Consider the following 22,360-nt stretch of genomic DNA (forward strand, 5'->3'; position numbering starts at 1 on the left):
GCCTTTTAAAATGATGTATACAAGAGGAGGTTTCTTTCTTGCTCACACCTGTAATCCCAGCACTTTCGGAGGCCAAGGCAGGAGGAACACTTGAGGCCAGGAGTTCAAGACTAGCCTGGTCAACATAATGGGACCCCCATATCTACAACATTTTTAAAAAAAATTAGCCAGGTGCGATGGTGTGCACCTCTGGTCCCAGCTACTGAGGAGACCAAGGCAAGAGGATCCCTTGAGCCCAGGAGTTCGAGGCTGCAGTAAGCTATGAGGGCACCAGTGCACTCCAGCCTGGGTGACTCCAGCCTGTCTCTAAAAAACTAGAAAAAAAAAAGTAAAATAAATATTCCAATTTTATTGTTAAAGTTCTGTTTTATGTCCAACTAATAACAACCATTAATTATAAATTCTTATTTCATATTAGAATAACTACATCTTTACTTTGCATCTTAGTTTGCCACATTTTATGTGTGTAACTTTTAATTATGAACTGGTCCATGGCAGGTTATTTGAGTTGCTGATGTGTTGCTAAGGAGGTCGGGTTATAGCCTTCAGCCTGGCCTACCATGGACACTGCAAGCCAACTCAGCCTGGAAAGCTCTTTCCTGATTCAGTTTTGCTGAGTGATGCCTGTTTTGTCCATCTTGCCTTAGGAACTCTCTTCCTCAGTGCCCTCCTAGATGATGTCATAGGGTATTAGCATTCTGAAATAGTTAAAATGGAGTCAGATGAACCACATTTGAACTCAGGCCTGTTACTTGTTAGTTACAGATCATAAGCAAAGTAATATACTCTTTCATCAGCCTTACGGATTAGTTATTTATTGCTTTGCTTTGCAGATGGGAAAAGTGATACTCAAAGATGTTACCTTGCCCTTTTGGTCTTAGAACTAGTTAACTATTCTCAGAGAGCTTAAATCATGTCAATATAGCTAATATCAGAGCCTATAATGTAAGCCTTTTTTGTGTTTTTGCATACATTCTTGGAAAGAAAAAGGTTTATTTGTATGCAGGGGCTTGCAAATGACTAAGAGTACAAACTAAGATGATTAATCATGTGATAATCTAATATAAACCAATTATTATACTACGAGTTTTTCCTAATGAAGTTATTAAAGGTGTCTACAGTTTATTCAACAATTGTAAGTCCATTTCAACTATCAGCTTAAGGAAGAGGTAAGGGATCCGGCTGAGAAATTTGAATAGAAAACCATTCATTCACTTATTTGTTCATTCAATCAAGTCATGTTTATTGAGCACCTGGGATGTGTGTGGCAGCAGTGAATGTGCTCGGCACACAGCAATGAGCATAACCCATCAGCCTCTGCCAGTGGAGCTTCCATATATAGCCATAGGCAGCAGACAGCAAGGAAGTGCAGCCATGGTGCTTCTCTTATTTCGTATTATCACTATGACTGCTGTCTGCTTTCAAAAGCAGTTGGGAGCTAGAACTCAAAATTGCTAATACAGCCAGAGGTAGAAGAACTAGGTGGCTCAAGTTAGGTCTTACCAGGGAAATTAATTTTTTTAAATGGCCAAAGGTACCGACAAGCATACTCAATGTCAATCCTGCTGTGGATTCTCAATGTGAAGTTAGATCTTTGGGACTGAAAAGGGCCGATCTGATGCTAAGAGAGAAAGGTCTCAGGATGAGGTTCTATCCAGTGCTGGTAGAATCGGGTCAGACTAAGGTATGAATGTTCTCTGTTGGAATGTGCTGGAGAAAATACCATGTTGTACCAAAGGTGCTTGTATTTCTTTAAATCTTGCCCCCAAGTGGCGTAAATGCTCACTATATATGTAAATATTATTAATACTAAATTGCTATGCTTTATTAAAGAAAATAATTACATTTCCTCCCCTTTGATTTCTTGGACACAAAAACCTGGTTATCAGCATACTCAGACAAACCTTGGCTTGGTGCTTACTGTCTGAATTACAGATAATTTTTCTAAGATAAGAATTTTGGAGCCAGGCTACTTTGGTTTAAGTCCAGCTATGCTACTTACTACGGTTACTTAACCCCTCTCAGGGTCTCAGTTTCCTTATTTATAAAATAGAGTGCTGTCTTGAGCTCTGAATGAGTTAACACAGTAATTCTCAAACTTAGTCATGTATCTGAATCAGTTTCTTAGCATTTGTTCTATTTCACAAGCCTTTAAGATGAGGAAAAAACAGGTAAATTGAAAGGTTATTGGGCTAATTTTCTCTATCAGTTACAACAGGGAGAAGGAATACGTAAGGATTTACTTTCTCCAAATCAAGAAAGAAAGGTAAGACATAGCATATTTTTTAATCTAGCTATTTAATAAGAAGGCCGGGCGTGGTGGCTCACACCTGTAATCCCAGCACTTTGGGAGGCCCAGGCGGGCAACTCACCTGAGGTCAGGAGTTCCTGAGCAGCCTGGCCAACATGGCAAAACCTCGTCTCTACTAAAAATAAAAAAAAAAAATTAGCCAGGCGTGGTGGTGTGCACCTATAGTCCCAGCTACTAGGGAGGCTGAGGCAGGAGAATTGCTTGAACCTGGGAGGCAGAGGTTGTAGTGAGCCAAGGTCATGTCACTGCACTCCAGCATGGGAGATAGAGTGAAACTCCGTCTCAAAAAAAAAAAAAAAAAAAAAAAAAAAAAAGGAAAACATAGAGTGTAGGTTGTAAATAATTGTAAAGTATTAGAATGTCCCTTTAGAGCATAAGACAGTTACAGAGTACAGGAAATATATGTGCATACAAATTTTCAAGAACAGAAGAGGTAGCTATAGAAGAATCAGCATTAAAACCAAAATGAAAACAAAAACCCTATGTTTTCTATAATTCCAAAGTATTTGCAATTCATCAATGTATGGTATTTAAGGAATATTTTTATCATTACTTTAGTATAAAGCAACAGGGCTGAAAATCAGGAAGTACACTTCCAAAGCACTGAAAAACCAGTGTCAGAAAGCTAATGCACTAAATTTCATACACATCACTCCAAGGATAATCCTTTGCTTTGAACATCTTATTTTAAATCATTACAACACTGTCAGTTATCTGATATCTTGGCCTAAATCAGATTCTGGGAGTTCAGGCATATTGAAGAGGGCTTAGTAAGAAGCCACAATTGGCAAGCAAAAGGAGGAGGGTGAGAAACTAAAAGTAAAGTATAAAGAACAGACACAAAAATGCAACACACACAGTAGTTGGATGACATTTTGTTTGGGAGCACATTGTCCTTAGTAGTCAGCATTTTTGTAATTAATACAAAATCATAATACTTAATTAGCATTCTGAATTATAAGTCATGGTTAACATATTAAATAAAAAAGATACATTTAAAATATTTTAAAACATATCTACCAAAAAAAAGCCTTTCTAAAATGGTTAAAATAAATATCAAAGAAAAGTTTAGTTAGAGGGAAAAGCGTTTTCCCAGAAGAATGTCAAAATTAGGTTTGCTATGTGTTGTTTTGCTTGCCACATTATGTAAGGACACATTAGGTCAGTATGCACATTACATCATTGTTAATGTAAATTAAATCACAAGACCTATTTGTCAATCATGTCAATTCTTTCTTCATTGCTTAAGTTGCCTTGCTTGCATCAGCTGTGAGTTGCAAGTCTGCTGCATACAAATGCTAAAATTTTTAAAGCGTCTTAAGTCTTATATTTTATATTCATAAGACATAAAATCGATGGCACAAAGTAACCCCAGCGATTAGAAAACTCTTCTCATGATTTTGGGAAAGCTGAACCTCCTATTTAAGACACACTGATTACCTGATTCATGATATCACCTAAATAAGGTAAATTATCTGAATCTTGTTGACAGTAAAAGCTTGCATATCATAGGAGCAGAAATCCTGAATATGACATGCACCGCTTTTGACATACCCTTTCTACAAGAAGTATGTAAATATCTGATAAAGGTCATTTATTACCAGGCTTGTGTATTTCACTCTACATAATGGCAGGGGTCCTTTTTCTAGGCAGCTCAGAGCCATTGAATACTGCCAAATGTCAATTTTGACTCTTATTCTATCTAAACCCTTAACAAGAATATTAGATCAGACTAATATATTTCTGTGTCTTGTCTCTTAAAAATTAATTGTATATTCTTCTTCATGGAGGGAAATGTTTAGATTTCTCCTAGAGAAGAGGAGTATAAGACTTTGATAAAATCATGGGTGGGGTGATCATCAATTCTGGGTGATTAGCAGTATTATCTTGATCCAGTTTATTTAGCTCTGCGATTCTATCTCTTCATGTGTAACAAGGTGATAATGAAACACAGTTAATTATCAGCTTGCGTTGAAATAGACAGCAAGTAGCTCTTCTGCACAGCCATAGGGCTATTTACTGTCCAGTTTAGTGCAAGCTGTGACTCCAAAATGATGAGGCTGTGAGCAGGTGGGAGTTTCTAGTCCGGGGTATACCTTCATGATCTCCTCACCCATAAGTCTGGTTATTTGGTCAATTCTGTTACTTAACAACATCGTTTAGCTAAATTTTAGATTACTGACCCAGTCTGATATAGTTCTCCACAATGTACATACAACACAAGCAAACGGTTCCTCTACTCACTCTTGTTCAAAACTCTTGTATGGAATTTATCACGTTGATGACTCAAGTGAGTATAGTGATTTATGGACACACCCATTTTCTTAAGTAGAGTGATCCAAGAGGGCAGGAGATCTATCAAGTTTATCTTTTTTATTTCCCACAACTAGTGGGACAAATAGTGCCTTGTTCTTTCTTTTTTTTCTTTTCTTTTTTTTTTTTTTTAAACAGAGTTTTCACTCTTGTTGCCTAGGCTGGAGTTCAGTGGCGTGATCTCACCTCACTGCAATCTCCACCTCCCGGGCTCAAGTGATTCTCCTACCTAGCTGGGATTACAGGCACATGCCACCATGCTTAGCTAATTTTTTTTTGTATTTTTAGTAGAGACGGGGTTTCACCATGTTGGCCAGGCTGGTCTCGAACTCCTGACCTCATGTGATCCACCTGCCTCGGCCTCCCAAAGTGCTGGGATTATAGGCGTGAGCCACCGAGCCGGGATGTCTTGTTCATTTTGATTGAATAATGTTTTTTAGAAAAAAAACTTTCAGAGGTGATGATGAATGTATGTTTACACTCTGAACTTTAGACAATCCTGAAGTCATTAAGAATGACTTAGAAAAGAGGATCAGGCAGACACTTCCAGAACTTAATAATGACGACATGGCAGGGACAAGAGTGAAGCTCCTCTTCATAGTCTTATTAGCCTAGGGGCCGAGGACTTCTAACTACTGTGCCAACTCTCCCCTCTGCTAGCAGGGCCAGTTGGGGAGCTTGAGTCAATATCTGGCCTTGTTTATTTAGGTATGGTCCTCGCGCCAACTCTGAATTGCTATGTGTTTGTTTCCCTGAGATCAGTGACTTCCAACCAGCAGCAGCCAGAGATGCACCTAGCTTACCATGACTTAGGCTGCTGGTCCTGTGACCTGCACCTGCTTTAGCAGGAAGGGCAGGAGGCCAAGATGCAGAGACATATGATGAGGGAGTAATAAGGATATTGCTGGAGCTGGTGGGTGCTAAAAGGAACCAGAGGCTGCATGGGTCACATCAACTTAGATTCCATTAGTTTCCCTTCTTAGCCTCTCACTCCAAGCTCCCCGTGGGGTTCAGTATGAGCTGATATTAACTGACATTGACCTAGGCGAAAAAAGCAAGAGTGAGCCAGTGGGGAATTCTTTGGCCCTGCCTTCTGGGTGGGAAGGACAGGGAAGGACAAGGCATTGTCCTTGCAGTGTGGTGGAAATGACTTTTAGGATCTATCTTTAAGGTTTCCTTAAAGAACTGTGTCTTGGGCATATTTGTAATAGCCCAAATCATACAAAACTTTAAAAAATGTTTCAAGTATCTATTTTTCTCTAGACATAGATTTGAAATACCACATTTGAATTTTTGTGGATGAATGAAGTAGGAGTTTTGAGTATATTTTGATAAATTTACATCTTTTGAATTATTTAAGGTGTACTCAAATGAGAAGTATACCTACTTTAGGGGAGGAGTTATAAGCAAAAGCAGTAGACCAAAGTTTGCTCTGGCTACATTCTCCATTCTAAGAAAACATGTTCCACATGGACAGAAAAAAATAGCTGGACCCAATCATCCATGTCTTCCTTAGTTTCAGAAAGTGTCAAGGCACTTAACCTGCTGTGACTTGGAGAAAACAAACAAGAAAGGCTAAATAATGTTCGTGTGTGTGTGTGTGTGTGTGTGTGTGTGTGTGTGTGTGTGACATTTTCTTTATCTATTCATCTACAAATGGACACTTAGGTTGTTTCCATGTTTTGGCTGTTGTGGATAGTGCTGCCATGAACGTGGGATCACAGGTACCCCCTTCACAGAGTGATTTCATTTCCTTTGGATATACACCCAGTAGTGGAATTACTGGATCATATAAATTTTTTTAGGAAACTTCCTATTGTTTCCCATCATGTCTATACCAATTTACATCCCCACCAACAGTGTACGGGGTTCCATTTTCTCCACACAGCCTTAACACTGGTTATCCTTTGACTTTCTGACCATAGCCATACTAACAACTAAATCATGCAGGCCAAATTTCACAATTCTCACTCAGGGTGGGCACCAAGAGATTAAAGGTGGTACAAATATCCCATGGAATACTTTGCAGCCATAGAAAGGAATGAGATCATGTCCTTTGCAGGGACATGGATGGAGCTGGAAGCCATTATCTTCTGCAAACTAATGCAGGAACAGGAAAGCAAACACTGCATGTTCTCACTTATAAGTGGGAGGTGAACAATGAGAACTCATGGACACAGGGAGAGGAAGAAAGCAAGTGAAAGCATGGGTAAGGGGAAGGAAAGCATCAGGAAAAATAGCTAATGCATGCTGGGCTTAATACCTAGGTGATGAATGAAATGAAATCACCTTAATACCTTGGTGATGGGTTGACAAGTGCAGCATACCACCATGGCACACATTTACCTATGTGACAAACTTGTACATCCTGCACGTGTACCTTGGAACTTAAAATTAAATGAAATAAAATAGAAGAACATTTTGTCTGCTATAGTTACTGATGTGATAAAAATCTTTCCTCCTATTATATTGTAATTTTAAGCAGTGGATTGAATTATTTTATTTCCTGGTATTATTTCATAATGCATATTGTTTTTCCTATATAGAATTATTCTTTATTTTACACAATAAAGATTCTAATATGGCCAATGCAGTGTTAGTTTTGTTCAATTATTAGAATTGTATCACAAAATATTTTTTATAGTAAATATGATTTGAAATTATTTCTAAGTTAATTAAATAGGTCAGTAATATATTCTTTAAAATAATAAATTTTGTCACTGTGTTAGTTCATTTTCATGCTGCGGATAAAGACATACCCAAGACTGGGCAATTTACAAAAGAAAGAGTTTAATTGGACTTACAGTTCCACGTGGCTGGGAGAGCCTCACAATCATGCAGAAAGCAAGGAGAAGCAAGTCCCACCTTACATAGATGGCAGCAGGCAAAGAGAATGAGGAAGATGCAAAAGCGGAAACCCCTGATAAAACCATCAGATCTCATAAGACTTATTCACTACCACGAGAACAGTATGGGGAAACTGCACCCATGATTCAATTATCTCCCACCAGGTCCCTCCCACAACACATGGGAATTATGGGAGTAAAATTCAAGATGAGATTTGGGTGGAGACACAGCCAAACCCTATCAGTCACCATCTCTGTTCATTTATGTGTATTTACTTTAAATGTCTAAAACATAGATAAGTACCCTATAAGAGTTTATGAGAGTTCATAGATCCCATGGCAAAAGTTAATGAGGGTGGATATCACATTCATTTGAAGAATCATACTACACATTACAAAACTGAATTATGAGATTGAAAACCATAAATAAATAGTTCAACAATTCAGATGGAAAGGAATGTCTCTTACTAATCATACGCTAATGGAACCATTGTTCCTCAGTGTCCTGACCTGGCCTTGTTCTTCCTTCTCTCTCCCTGATGGTCTCAGCACCTCCTTTGCCCCAGCTGTCAGCTCAATGCCGTTGACTCCTAATCTAAATTTTCAAACAAAAACTCCTTCTCAAGATTCATGCCTGCTTGTTCAGTAGTATGTCAATATCTTCATATTGATGTCTCAGAAGCATCTCAAATCCCAAACCAAACATAGCAAGTTTCCCCTTAATCTAAGCTTCTTCAATTCTCTGTTCTTAGTAGTGATAGCAAAATATTTTGGTTGCAAGAAGCTTCGAATAATAAAAGTGTTCCTAGTTGTGCATTTCTTTTTGTGTCCAGCTGCTGAGAGTGTGCTGCTATTTACTGTCTACTCCAATTCTCAACATGTCTTTTCTGTGGTTTCTCTTTTTCCAAACACAGTACTATCAACTTTTTAATTACAACTCTTTCAATTGTGTCCTAACTGGTCATTCTTTTTTTTTTTTTTTTTTTTTGATTTTTCTGCACTGTGATATATCTTACCCACCTCAACCAGATTAACGTTTCTAAAACATTGCTGCGAGCATTTCCCTCTGCTCCACCACCTTTAGGATTCAGCAGGATGTGCTAACTCTCCAAGGCCTGGTCCTCTCTGTGCAGATGCAGACCTTCGCTTACTGGGAGTATCCTTTGTATCAGCCACAGGGGCTCTTACATGTGAGCAACTGCACCTTACCCACCTCTGTCCCCACACCCCGTCCAAGCCCCATTCTCACTCTGATCATCTTATAATGGCAAAACTACACTCAATTGTTTCTGCTTTTGGAAACCGTTTCAGGCTCTAGACCCTTTTGAGATTCAACTCAGCTTTTCTTGGACATTCTTTTTTGGCTCCTCAAGACTTCTCAGCCTACCCTATGCCCAGAATTAGATAAATGTCCACTTCCTCTGCTCCTAAAACACATACTGCATATTTCTCTGATGGTATTGTGTTGATGTCCGCGTTTCTCTTCTTTGTCTCCCTGCTGTTCTCCTGCGCCAGGTGTCATGGCTGCTGTTTCGGACCCTCTGCTGCCCCTCGCCCAGGACATTTGCTGCTTCCTGCCGTGTGTTGCCATCATTTGTCTGTGGGTTCTCCCACAGACCCCAACACCTTGCTGGCAGTGACCATCCTATTATTACTTGATCTCATTAACAGCAGATGCACAAGTATTACCTGAATAAATTTTTAAAAAACATCTTAGGACTCACAAAACTAAAGAGATTTTTTGAGTTGAAACTTTTTCTGATGACAAAGGTCCAATTGAGCTATGAACTACAACACAATACACTATGGTACACTGTAATATTTCTCATTTCTAATTTGAAATATTGGACTCATGTCATTATAGAAAGCGGGAGCAATTTTTTTTTTTTTTTTAAGACAGATTCTTGCTTCCTATCTTGTTGCCCAGGCTGGAGTGCAGTGGCATGATCTCGGCTCATGGCAACCTCTGCCTCCCGGGTTCAAGCAATTCTCCTGCCTCAGACTCCCGAGTAGCTGGTGCTACAGGTGCCTGCCACTACACCTGGCTAATTTTTGTATTTTTGGTAGAGACAGGGTTTCACCATGTTAGCCAAGCTGGTCTCAAACTCCTGACCTCAGTTGATTTACCCGCCTCTGCCTCCCAAAGTGCTGGGATTACAGGCGTGAGCCACCACGCCCGGCCAGTGGGCACAATTGAATGAAAAAATGTGTTTAGGAAAAGGTGTTTAAGATGCACATGTATAGCCATTTGACATCTATGTAAGTGGGAGGAGTTGCACTGACCAGATTCCTTTCAAAAAAGGACATGTTACCACCAATTCAGGGGGTGATGTTATCTGCAAGTTATTGGCCACCTCGGAGATTGTCTCAGCTGCAGAGACCCACTTCTCCCAAGGACAGGCTCTTTTTGGAGTATCCTTAATCCAGTGATTGATTGAGGAGCAATTCTGCCCAAACTCAGGACAACCCTGAAGGACTGTTCTTACTCCAGAGCTCACTGTCATTGGCCTGCATCCCAGCTCACTCTTTCTTTGCCCAGTCTTTCTTCCTGTCCTTCCCTCCTCGGGTGTTGATCATAAGGCACTCCTTGATAAATACCCTGCACACTAGCATCCATCTCAGAGTCAGCTTCCTGAAAAACCCAACCACAACAGTTTGTTTCATCTACAGCAAAAATGCATGCACCATTAATAACAAAACCAGGTCTGTGTGTGACACTGCCTCCATATACTTCAACCATCCATTCACATTACTTTAACCCATCTGGGACTGGGACTAGAAGAGAATTAGTGCTCAGTTCTCTTTCAAATATACCCCTCTATACATGATGAAAAGTATCTTGTTATTTTCCCTCAGAATAAGGAAAAGATAGAAGAAGAAAAAAACAAGCAGCAAGGGAAAACGTTTAAAAGGTTAATTTTAAAATTGTTGCTCACTAACTTAAAAAAAATATGCTGTGTTTGTTTTGTTGTTTTTGCTTATTCAGCTGGCCCAACTTTAGCTAGTGTTCTGAACAAAAATTCAGTTTTTCTCTCTAATAATTGGAATATATCAGGGATAATAGTAGCTAACTTTTCTACAATGATTTTAAACAAAGTAGTTCTTCTATAGGATGCTTATTTTAGACTGCTAGACTGTGAAAAGAGGTAGAGTCATAAATATAACAATGGAGTAAGGGGGCTGGACGCAGTGGCTCACGCCTGTAATCCCAGCACTTTGGGAGGCTGAGGTGGGCGGATCATCTGAGGTCAGGAGTTCGAGGCCAGCCTGGCCAACATAGTGAAACCCCATCTCTGATAAAAATACAAAAATTAGCTGGGCATGGTGGCTCACTCCTGTAATCCCAGTTACTTGGGAGGTTGAGGTGGGAGAGTTGCTTGGACCCAGGAAGCAGAGGTTGCAGTGAGCTGATATCGTGCCATTACACTCCAGCCTGGGCAACAAGAGTGAAACTCTGTCTCAAAAAAAAAAAAAAAAAAAAAAAAAAGAAAGAAAAGAAAAGAAAAGAAAAAGAGAGAGAAACGAAATAAAACGAAGGCAAACAACTTTTTTCCCAAAAATTGTTTAAAATTATCAACTAAGTCCATGGGAGGAAAAAAAAATAATTAAAATGTTTTAGGAACAAGAAAAAGACATCCCAAGGCATGAAGTAGAATCATAATAAAGAGAAAAATGAAAGATGCAAGTTGGATACAATAAACGGAAAAAATAAACTACTTGAAATTTGGGGGTGTGAAAGAGTAAAACAAGCTCTGAGAAGCATGGCAGTGTCTCCTTCCAATGCACTTTCAAGAAAAATGGATGCCCTGCAATATTGTCAACCAGATGCTTGAAGGGGAATGTGGTGGAAAGAACTGGATGATTTCTTGGGGTCATTTTAGTCTTCAATCATATGAAACGTCTCTTTAAAGTTATTTTTATGGAGTGTATTGTAAAGCCATAATCATATTATGTTGAAATAGTTTCTTTAAAAGATTAAAATGACCAAGAACTTAAAAACTCATGACAATTTCTATATGTAAACAATTAGAGTCACCATGGTTTGAGGAGGATGACAGGTTATGTTTCCCCTGGTTGAGAGCAATAATACCTTCATACAGAAGACTGTAATACAACTGAGTTACTTTTCTGCATCTTTAATATGAAAAGAAAAGCCATTTGAATCATCATAGCATCAAGAAAATGAAACATATCTCATGTTTTACTTATTTAATTAGAGAAAAGTGTCATCTAGATGAGGTACAATTATTTTATTTTTGTGTATATGGACTTCTGATGGAAGCAAAGCCATGTGACCCCAACCAGAGGTGAAGACAACTAGGCTTAATAACAGAAGTAAACAAGATTCATAAAATCACTGGTGTTCATTTTAAAACTTGCCTTATTTTTCCAATTAGTTTCTTTACAAGGATTGTTAGTAACAGCAGATTATTTGCTTGAGAAGTATTTTTCATGACTTTGGCTTGGAAAAGGTCATAGCTCTTTAGAAGTTTGGTTATTAATAATTACTGACTTGAAGAGGCTTTTTTTAAGTAAAGTGCTGAAATATGTTACAGTGGGACAAAGGTATAAAAAGGTAGGCAATATATTTCACAGAACTAAGACTGCCTCTGACAGCACCATCATGGTATCTTGGTAGATGGAGAGGAGAAGAAAACATGGGTCACGTAATAAATATTGGGATAACTAACTCAATATAAATAGAAAATAAATTGGATCCCAACTTTACTATATCTGTGAAGCTCAGTATGGGTTGAAGGCCTAAATGCAAACAGTAAAAATATAGACATAGAACAAATACAGAAAAAAAACGCATCTTCATGAGCTCATAAATTTCTTAAACAAGGTCCAAATGAAGACAAAGGCAAAGTTAAGAGACAAAAGACAGCCTTGGAAAAGATATTCACAATCATTTCTAAGTAATAAGAGATTCATATTTATACTAAAGAACTACAGCAAAGCAGGAAGAAGTAGCACGAGTGATAGCAAACGGACAAAGAAAATGCATAGATGAAATCCTCAGACATCTCCTGAGAGTATAAAAAGACATTCAAGCACAGTAGTAATGAAAAGAAAACAAATTAAAACAAAGAGCTCCTTTACCTCAATCAGCTTTGTCACAAATAGAAACACAGGTACCAGGATGCGGGGAACGGGAACCTCTAACGCATAGCTGGTGGTAAAGTAAACTGATATAGGAATTTTGGAGAGTGGCTATGCAATTATTAGTGAAGTTAAATTCTATGCCCTAACAATTCTACTACTGGCCCTCTAGTAATATTAATACTACACATGGACACATTTATAAGATACCCATGGTAGTATTTGTACAGAGTCAAAGGGCTGGGAGGGGGGCAACCTAAGCATTCACTTTTGTGCTGTTTTTGTATATATTTACATGTATATCTAAATAGGGATGCTAGAAAATGAATTTAAAATAAATATATTAAGTACACATAAGTCTGTGCCTATGAGACAGGGACAAACGATACCAGAACTGGTGGATGGTTGAAAAAAAGAGGGGACAAGTTAAAATAAAACAAAATAAGGATCTTGCATGGACAGATGATAATGGTGTGGTGTCAGCCAAAAGTTGACAAAACAAAAACAAAATTCACCATTGGGATTTTTGTTCATGAGTCCCAAACCATGACTCAACAGTGGGACATGGGCTGCAACTAGGAGGTCTTGTCTTCAGGACAGAGGTGGCACTCTCATTCCCTTCTTTTATTCATTAGAAAATGCCCAGAGGGCTATGTTTCATTGAGATAAAATAGACACATCAGTGTGTCCTTCAAAGGAAAGGAGCTGCTGAAATCTGTTGCATACAAAGTATTTAAACAAATGGGGATGCTAGAGATAGTTAGCCAGGAAGACAAAGCTTACTCTTTTGCACGTTTGGGAGCTTTATGTGGAGAAATGGGGAAATATTTAGTGTTGCTCTAGAGGGAATATTTGAACCAGAAAGAAGAGAAGAGCTAGAGAAGGCATATTTGCATATATCTCTATTTGTATGTATGTCAAACAGATGAAGAACTGTCTGACAATCACAGCCATATAGAAACAGAAAGGGCTGAGAGCTTAGTGAACCACTGCACAGACCGTGCAGGAAGAGTCTAGAAAAATGTGGGGTACAGTCCAGGGGCATGTTGAATATCACATGGGAGGCTGGTCTAGATGAACTTCAAGTTGATTTATAGCCCTAAGATTCTAAGGGTCTATAATTGTATCATGCATTTATATATCTGTAAGCACATATATATGTGCATATGTGCTTACTTATAAGTACATATATATGTACTTATATATAATATACATATATGTACTTATATATAATATACATATATATGTACTTATATATAATATACATATATGTACTTATATATAATATACATATATAAATATATGTATATTTATATTTGTGTTGTATATTTATATATCTTTAGATTTAAAATATAATGCATATAAATATGTTATATATGTGTATGAAGTACACAATTTTATTGAATTTATATATTTAAACAATTTACATGCGTTTTGAGTCAATGCATATAAAAGATCCTACTGCACGGTTCTGAATAATTGAGAGTTGTTATTTCTGACTTAAAATGTCATTATCATGGCATTATTTTTAGCACTACCAAAGAGTTTTTCCCTGTGTGTGTGTGCACATACATGTGTGTGTATTTGCAGATTAATTATGAATTAGGCAGCAAAAGTGTTAGTAATTTGCTTGGCATTCTTTTTCCTTTCTTATCTCTACATAATTCTCTCCTCTAAGTTTCCCATGTTTAGCAAGTGCAACAAGTATTATAAAACATAATTTATCTTGCAATTTTAACTAAATAAAAGAATTGTATTCTTATCTATTGATTTTGTATCCTGCAACTTTACTGAATTGGTTTGTTACTTCTAATCCTTTTTGGTGGTATCTTAGGGTTTTCTATATATATGGTCATGTCATTTGCAAACAAGTTAATTTCTTCCTTTCCAATCTGAATTATCTGAATGCCTTGTATTTCTTTCTCTTGCCTAATTGCTTTGGCTGAGACTTCCAGTGCCATGTTGAATGGAAGTGGCAAGAGTGTGCATCTTTTTTTCTTTTGTTCAGAATCTTAAAGGAAAAGCTTCCAACTTCTCTCCATTGAGTACAATGTTAGCTGTAGGTTTGTCATGTATGGCCTTTATTATGTTGAGGAACATTCCTTCTGTATCTAAATTGTTGAGAATATTTACCATGAAAGGATGTTAAATTTTGTCAAGCATTTTTCTACACCTATTGAAATAATCATATGATAAAGCTACAAGGCAAAAATCAGTAGTGTTTGTATACACTAATAGCGAACTATCTGAAAAAAATTAAAGAAAACAATCTCATTTACAATAGCTACAAAAACTAAAATACTTAGGAATAAATTAACCAAGGAGGTGAAAGATCTCTACAGTGAAAAGTATAAAACATTGATGAAAGAAGTTGAGAAAGACAGAAATAAATGGAAATATAACTTGTGTTCATGGATTAAAAGAATTCATATTGTTAAAATGCTCATCTTACCTGAAGTGATCTACAGAGTTAACGTACTTTCTACCAAAATACCAATGACATTTTTCACAGAAATAGAAAAAAAAATCCTAAAATTCACATAGAACCAAAAAAGAGCCAGAATAGCCAAAGCAATCTTGAGGAAAAAGAACAAAGCTAGAGGCATCACACCACATGACTTCAAAATATACTACTGAGCTATAATAACCAAACAGCATCATACTTCCATAAAATCATAGACCAATGGACCAGAATGGTAAATCCACACATTTACAGCAAATTGATTTTTAACAAAGGAGCCAAGAACACACAATGGGGTCTTTTCAGTAAATGGTGTTGGGAAAACTAGATATCCACAAGCAGAAAAATGGAATTAGATCATTATCTCTAATTTATGGAGTCTCTAATGCCATATACACAATTAAACTCAAACTGGATTAAAGACTTAAATGGAAGGGCCTAAACTATGACACTACTAGGAGAAAACATAGGGGAAAATCTCCTAACATTGCTCTGGGCAATGACTTTTGGTTATTACCCCAAAAGCACGGACAACAAACGCAAAAATAGAACAATGGGATTACATCAAACTAAAAAAATTTTTGCACAGCAAAGGAATCAATCACCAGAGTGAATGAAGTGACAACCTATATATAGAAGGAGAGAATATATTTGCAAACCATACATCTGATAAAAGGTTACTATCCAAAATATATAAAGGATTCAAACAATGCAATAGCAAGAAAACAACCTGATTTGAAAATAGGCAAATTCAATGAATATTAAAAAATGGGCAATGAACCTGAATAAACATTTCTCAAAAGAAGACATACAAATGGCTAACAGGTATATAAAAAATGCTCAACATCACTAGTTATCAGGGAAATGCAAACTAAAACCAAAATGAGGTATCATCTCACAGATGTTAGAATGGCTATCATAAAAAACATGAAAAAAACAAGCATCGGTGAGCATGTGGAGAAAAGAGAAGCTTTGTACTGTATTGATAGGAATGCAAGTTATTATACTCACTATAGAAAATAGTATGGAGGTTCCTCAAAACATTAAAAATAGAACCACCATATTTTCTAGTAATCCCATTACTGGGTATACATGAAAAGGATATGAAACCAGTATGTTGAAGAGATGTCTACAGTTCCATGTTCATTGTGGCATTGTTTACAATAGCCAAGATACGGATTCAAGTGGCTAAATGGTCACCAGTAGATGAATGGATTAAAAAATATATGGTATACATACACAATGCTTGCCAAAAAAAGGGACAAGTTAAAATAAAACAACTGTAATCCCTGCACTTTGGGAGGCCGAGGCAGGCAGATCACGAGGTCAAGAGATTGAGACCATCCTGGTCAATACGGTGAAACCTCGTCCCTACTAAAAATACAAAAATTAGCTGGGCGTAGTGGTGCATGCCTGTAGTCCCAGCTACTTGGGAGGCTGAGGCAGGAGAATCACTTGAACCCAGGAGGCAGAGGATGCAGTGAGCCGAGATCGTGCCACTGCACTCCAGCCTGGCAACAGAGTGAGACTCCGTCTCAAAATAAATAAATAAATAAATAATTAATAAAAATAAAAAATAAAATAAGGACCTTCAGCCTTAAGACTATTCAACCTTGAGAAAGAGTGAACTGCAGTCGTTTGTGACAATATGGATGAACCTGGAGAACATTATATTAAGTGAAATAAGCCAGGCATATAAAGGCAAATACCACATCATCTAACTCATATACGCAATCTAAAAAGGTTGATCTTATAGAAGTAGAAAGGAGAATGGTGGTTCCCAAGGGCTGGAGTTACTGGGGAGATGTGTGTCAAAGGACACAAAATTTCAGGAGGAAAAGTCCAAGAGATCTATTGTACAACATGGTGACTGTAGCTAATAATTTATTGTATTCTTGAAAAATGTTGACAGTGAATGTAAAGTGTTCTCACTACAAACATGATAACTGTGTGAGACAACCTATATGTTATTTGATCAGATTTAGTCATTCCACAATGGATATATATTTCAAAACATTATACTATACACAGGAAATACATATCATTTTATTTAAAATGTAAATACATATTATTTTATTTACAATGTAAAAAATCATGTATATACATTTAAAATCAATATGTAATGTAATATATGCAATAAACTATATTTATGCATATATTTATATAATAAATATCAAAATATATTTATTATATGCATATATTTATATATAATAAATTATATATTTATGATATGCATATATTTATATGTAATAAATTATATATTATACATATATATATAGCATTCTTTGATACTGAAACCAATCTTACACATAGTCTTTTTTTCCCTCTAATTAGGGTAAAGTAATTTGAGATATTGCTTATAAAACACTTAATAAAATGCCATATTTTAAAGAAAGGTGTCTTAAGTCATTCTACCTCTAGGACAAACCTGTCTGAAGGAAACCATAGAAGCTGAGTCCTGCACCCAATTTTGATATCCTACCTGTCTTCTGCAGACCCTTGACGGCATAAACCCCCAGGGTAGATGAGTCAATGCATCCATTTAAGTACATTGAAACATGAGTGCTTTCTTGCGTCATTTAAAAAGGGAGGACAGTAAAAGTTCCCACTTCATTAGCTTTCTTTTCTCACATTAGGGTATTAAATTAAAAAGAGAGTATAGATTCTCATTTTAAATAATAAATTAACATAAAAGGATTATACATGTAATACATTACCCTTCTATTTTTCCCCAGGTCTATATTTCTCCTGTATTATTCATAATAGAAGCTCTGCAATTCCCAAGTCATTGTTGAAAAATAAATATGAAAATATGTGGATGACTGCAGTGTATGGCCATACACAAAAGACCCCAGCAAACTGGAGCTTAAGTTAACCATTGCTCCACTTTAATGAGGAACTAAAATGGAAAAATAACCTCAAAATGCTGTCCTTTCCATACACAATATTGCAAGTAACTCCAGTATCTAGAGAGATAGTACAAGAAAGTGGAAGAAAGTGAGAGATTAAGAATGAAAGACCTTTCCTTGCCAACAGAGTTGGGTTTGGAATTCAGTGGAAGTTGATAGTGCCAAGGTTGGAACAGCTAATGAGCAAATGTCTGAAAGCGGGAGTGGGGAAACTGCCAAGGCTGTTTCTGTGCACAAAGCTGTCCCTCCACCTAGGCGAGATGACATTTGTTCTCAGCCTTTGAAGAATGATGTCATTAGAAGACAGCATCCCTGGCCGCTCACCTTGAGTGGAAGGTGAGCAGACACACTCACAGCGTTATTTTTAACTCAGCATTCATTTCCCCACTTGCACCAACAGCAATACAGCAAGACATTACGGTGACAGACGAGACACAGCATAGGACAAAAAGCTGCATGGAAGCAGGATTTTAACATCAAAATGTGCAGAACAGTGTCCCTGTTGGGCTACGGTACACAAAGTACCACCAACACAAGAGCTGGAAACCCTGGCAGTGACATCTAATTCTCCCTTCAATTTGAAGGAGGACATGGTAAAAAAAATTGTGGTACATTAAAATGGGAAATTGCCACAGATATAGAAATGGAATGAAATATGTAAAAGCGAATGTTTCTGTTGTTCTCTGCATTCCTAGCATGGCCATTTCATCTCACTGTTGGCAAACATTAACTTTTAAAAATCCTCATAAAGTATGACTCTGAAAGCTTGGTGCTTCTTAGACGTTTATTTACCTGTAATTTTAACTATCTTTCTCTACGAATTTCAGTCCGCTTTCCTGTCTATTTTTTTTTTTTTTTAAATCCCCATGGTCTGAAGCCAGAATGGTGATCCACAGGCACTTCAGACCAACCCCACCATTCAAAGGCTTTCGCCAAGCCACTCAGGTGCCACATCACTCCTCTCAGCCTCTCCATCTCCCAAGCAAGAGCTTCTGGAGTCATTTCTCGTTCTGACCTGCCCTCTTTCACCAAATCCATTCTCTCCTTTTCGTCTCTCCAATTTAACAAATTCTATCTCTCTTAAATTAGGCCCTCAATATCTTTTGCCCTACATTTTAACATGTTGTCTGTCTTGACTTTTTAAATAGCTTTATTCCTGGGTTCTTTGTATTCATTTCTCCCCATTCCTACTCTGACTTCCCACTGCAACACGAATTATTCACCATGGCCTGTGTTGGAATCAAAACACCTGCGTTTGAGTCTTGAATGTATTACTGGATGACTGTGCGCAGCCTCATCTCTCTTCTATTCTTTCCCTGATTATGCTTTATCTACTTTACAGAGTCACTGTATTATTTAAGGTGACACAGATGAAAGTGTTTTGTAAACTATACAGTTTTATATAAATATAAATAGAAGGTGACATTTTTATCCAGCAGCCAATTAACTTTCCTGGCAGTGTTGATCCCCAGCAATTAGAACACTCAATTACGCACCGTTCAAGTTCAATGTGGCACCTAAAACGGGAAAGACAAAGCTTGAAAATATGTTAAATATAAAACTGCTTGTTAAGTTGAAATGAAGTGAAAGAAGGGACTTTGACTTTTACTTCTGCCTATATGTTTGAAGGCAGCAAACTTGCACTTCTGGATAGTTACATATATTTCAGAACTGCTTAAGCTTCAACCACCATCAATAATAAGCATATTATTTATATCAATCTTTGAAATTGAAAAAAAATTGTAGGCATATGCGCTAAAATAAGCAAAAGGTTATGATTATTGCCAGAAAAAGACATGATGAAAAAATAGTATTGTTTCCAAATATCATCTAAACACATATGCACACACTTTCCGCTATATCCAGTATTTAAAATGAACCTCCTGGAGACAGGATAACAATAATTTGGTTTCCCTGTTGGCAGCATTATTGCTGGGATCAAGTGGGCCACTTCCACTTCCCAAGGAAGCCGATTTTTAAGGCTTCAGGTTTGCTCTTCCAAAATTAGCTGGGTGAAATATTCACTGTGTGGTCTCCCAGGAAAGGTAGTGGAGCCGCATTTATATGAACAAAATAAGAAAGTCTCTTTCAATCCTAACCCACAGGGAAAGCCAAAATTCTAAGTCTTTTCCTAAAATTTAGCTGATTTTTCTCCCTCCCCTAATACTCGGTAACTGAAAATAGTAAAGGTTGTTAATTTTTAAAAAGCCTTGATAAACTACAATCCTGACCACTGGAGTATAATTTAATTTATATATTAATATTTCATTTAAAAACATTTTATTGATCGATCGATCGACTGATTGAGACAGAGTCTTGCCCTGTCACCCAGGATGGAGTGCAGTGGTGCTATCTTGGCTCACTGCAAACTCCACCTCCTGGGTTCAAGCCATCCTCCCTCCTCGGCCACCTGAGTAGCTAGAATTACAGGTGTGTGCCACCATGCCTGGCTAATTTTTGTATTTTTAGTAGAGACCAGGTTTTGCCATGTTGGCCAGGCTGATCTCAAACTCCTGGCCTCAAGTGATCCTCCTGCCTCGGTCTCCCAAAGTGCTGAGATTAAAACTTTTTAAAATGTAAATTTAAATGTTCAGAAGTCATTTGATTTAAGACCCTTCTAAGTTCCGAGTAAAGGCTAAGATCGTGAACGGTGTATAACTGTCACTGTGTTTTGGAAGTAGTTCACCGCAGTCTCGCACTCCTGGCCTCAAGTCATTCTTCTGCCTGAGTCTCCGGAGTAGCTGGAACTACAGTTGCGTACCACATCACACCTAGGCCTCCCAAGTAGCTGGGATTACAGCAGGGAGCCTCTGCACCTGGCTGCTTAAGCAAAGGTAATTTGGGTTCTTGCACCTTGCAACCAATGGGGTCATAGTCAATACATGGATCTGTGCCAATCTGGGAAATCTAAAAATAGATAAACTTACATTTCAAACAGTCCTTTTTTGAATTTTTGTCAGACTTTATTTTCAGATATTTGGTGAAAGGTTCTAATGTGAGCCTGACTGGGGGCTGGGGAAGCCTGTCCATATGAAGTTAATGTCTGCGGTGTGGTGCACAAAGTCCCCTGAGGGTCCTGTTCAGGCCTTGGTGTTGAACATCATCTATTCACTGATGTCACCAGATCTGCAGCCTGGATTCCTGAACTCTACTCTCCCATATCTAATTTCCTACTGACAGCATCCACTTCTTTGTTTAGTGTGTATTTCCACCTCAACACATCGATAACTAGACTCCTAATCGCCTTCCTCAAACCGCTCCACTGCATCTTCTGCTGACTCAGTAGAAAGCAATGCCATTCTTCCTGATACTCAGGCCAGAAGCCTGACCTGATCCTTCATGTCTTTATTTTCCTCACACCTGTATCCAACCACTAGGAAAACCGATTGAATAGACCTTCGAAACAGATCCGGAGTCTGTCTTCTACCCATCACCTCCTCTGCTCTCCCCTGGTCCAAGCCACCACCATCTCTCACCTGGATTCACTTTCCAACAGATCATTCTACTTGCGCCCTTTCCCCGAATAGACCATTCTCAGCACAGGAATCAGATGCATCCTTCTTATTCTTTTTTAGAGATGGGCTGTCACTATGTTGCCCAGGCTGGAGTGCAGTGTCTATTCACAGGTGCAAATATAGTGCACCACAACCTCAAACTACTAGACTCGAAGTATTCTCCTGTCTCAGCCTCTGGAGTAGCTGGGACTACAGGCTCGTCCCACCATGCCTGGCTAAAAGCATCCTTTTAAAACCTTAGTCTGGCCATGTGACTTTTCTGTTTAAAGTCATCCAATAAAGTCCCCATCTCACTCAGCAGAAAACCCCATGTCCTGAAAACCGAAGTCCTGATCTAGTAAGTCCCCCATGAAAAGGTTTTGCTCCTTCTGACTCAAGGCCTCTTAGTGTTTTCTTGTTCACTTGGCTCCCGCCACAGCAGCCTCTCTGTTATTCCTCAAGCTTGCCAGGCAAACTCTAGACCTTGCAATTCTATCTCTTCCCTTTACCTAGGATGTCCCTCCCCCAGGTATCCATGAGCTGTCTTGAACCCCTTCACATCTTTGCTCAAAGTCTCACTTTTTCAATTCAGCTTTTCCTGACTATTCTGATAAATTTTGCAAGCTCCAAATCCCAACAACTGCCATTTCTCTCCAGGCAATAAAATACTGCATAAAATAATATTTTCCTTCTTTTGTTTGCAAGGACTTGCAAGGGAGCTGACAAGTTTTATACTATATGATAAGTATTTAGAAGAAAAGAAGCTCCTGAAGAAAAAATTATTCAATAGAATTATTTCCTGAAATCATAAATATATTGTTTATAAGAGACAATAAATTATTTTTTTGGCCATAAGCTAGTTTGAGTTGGTTTCTGTCACTTCAAAAGGATTAAGATGAATATACTGATTTATACTGATCTGG

At 37.8% G+C, this 22,360-nt stretch overlaps 1 protein-coding gene across 2 annotated transcripts in view; it reads right to left on the minus strand.

Moving 5' to 3' along the window:
- Positions 1–22,360, minus strand: part of DSCAM (DS cell adhesion molecule) — an 826,557-nt gene that overhangs the window by 288,595 nt on the left and 515,602 nt on the right. The gene's annotated exons all lie outside the window — the stretch shown is intronic.

Source organism: Pongo abelii, chromosome 22 (genome assembly GCF_028885655.2).
Source record: "Pongo abelii isolate AG06213 chromosome 22, NHGRI_mPonAbe1-v2.0_pri, whole genome shotgun sequence".
In the NCBI taxonomy this organism is placed as follows: domain Eukaryota; kingdom Metazoa; phylum Chordata; class Mammalia; order Primates; family Hominidae; genus Pongo; species Pongo abelii.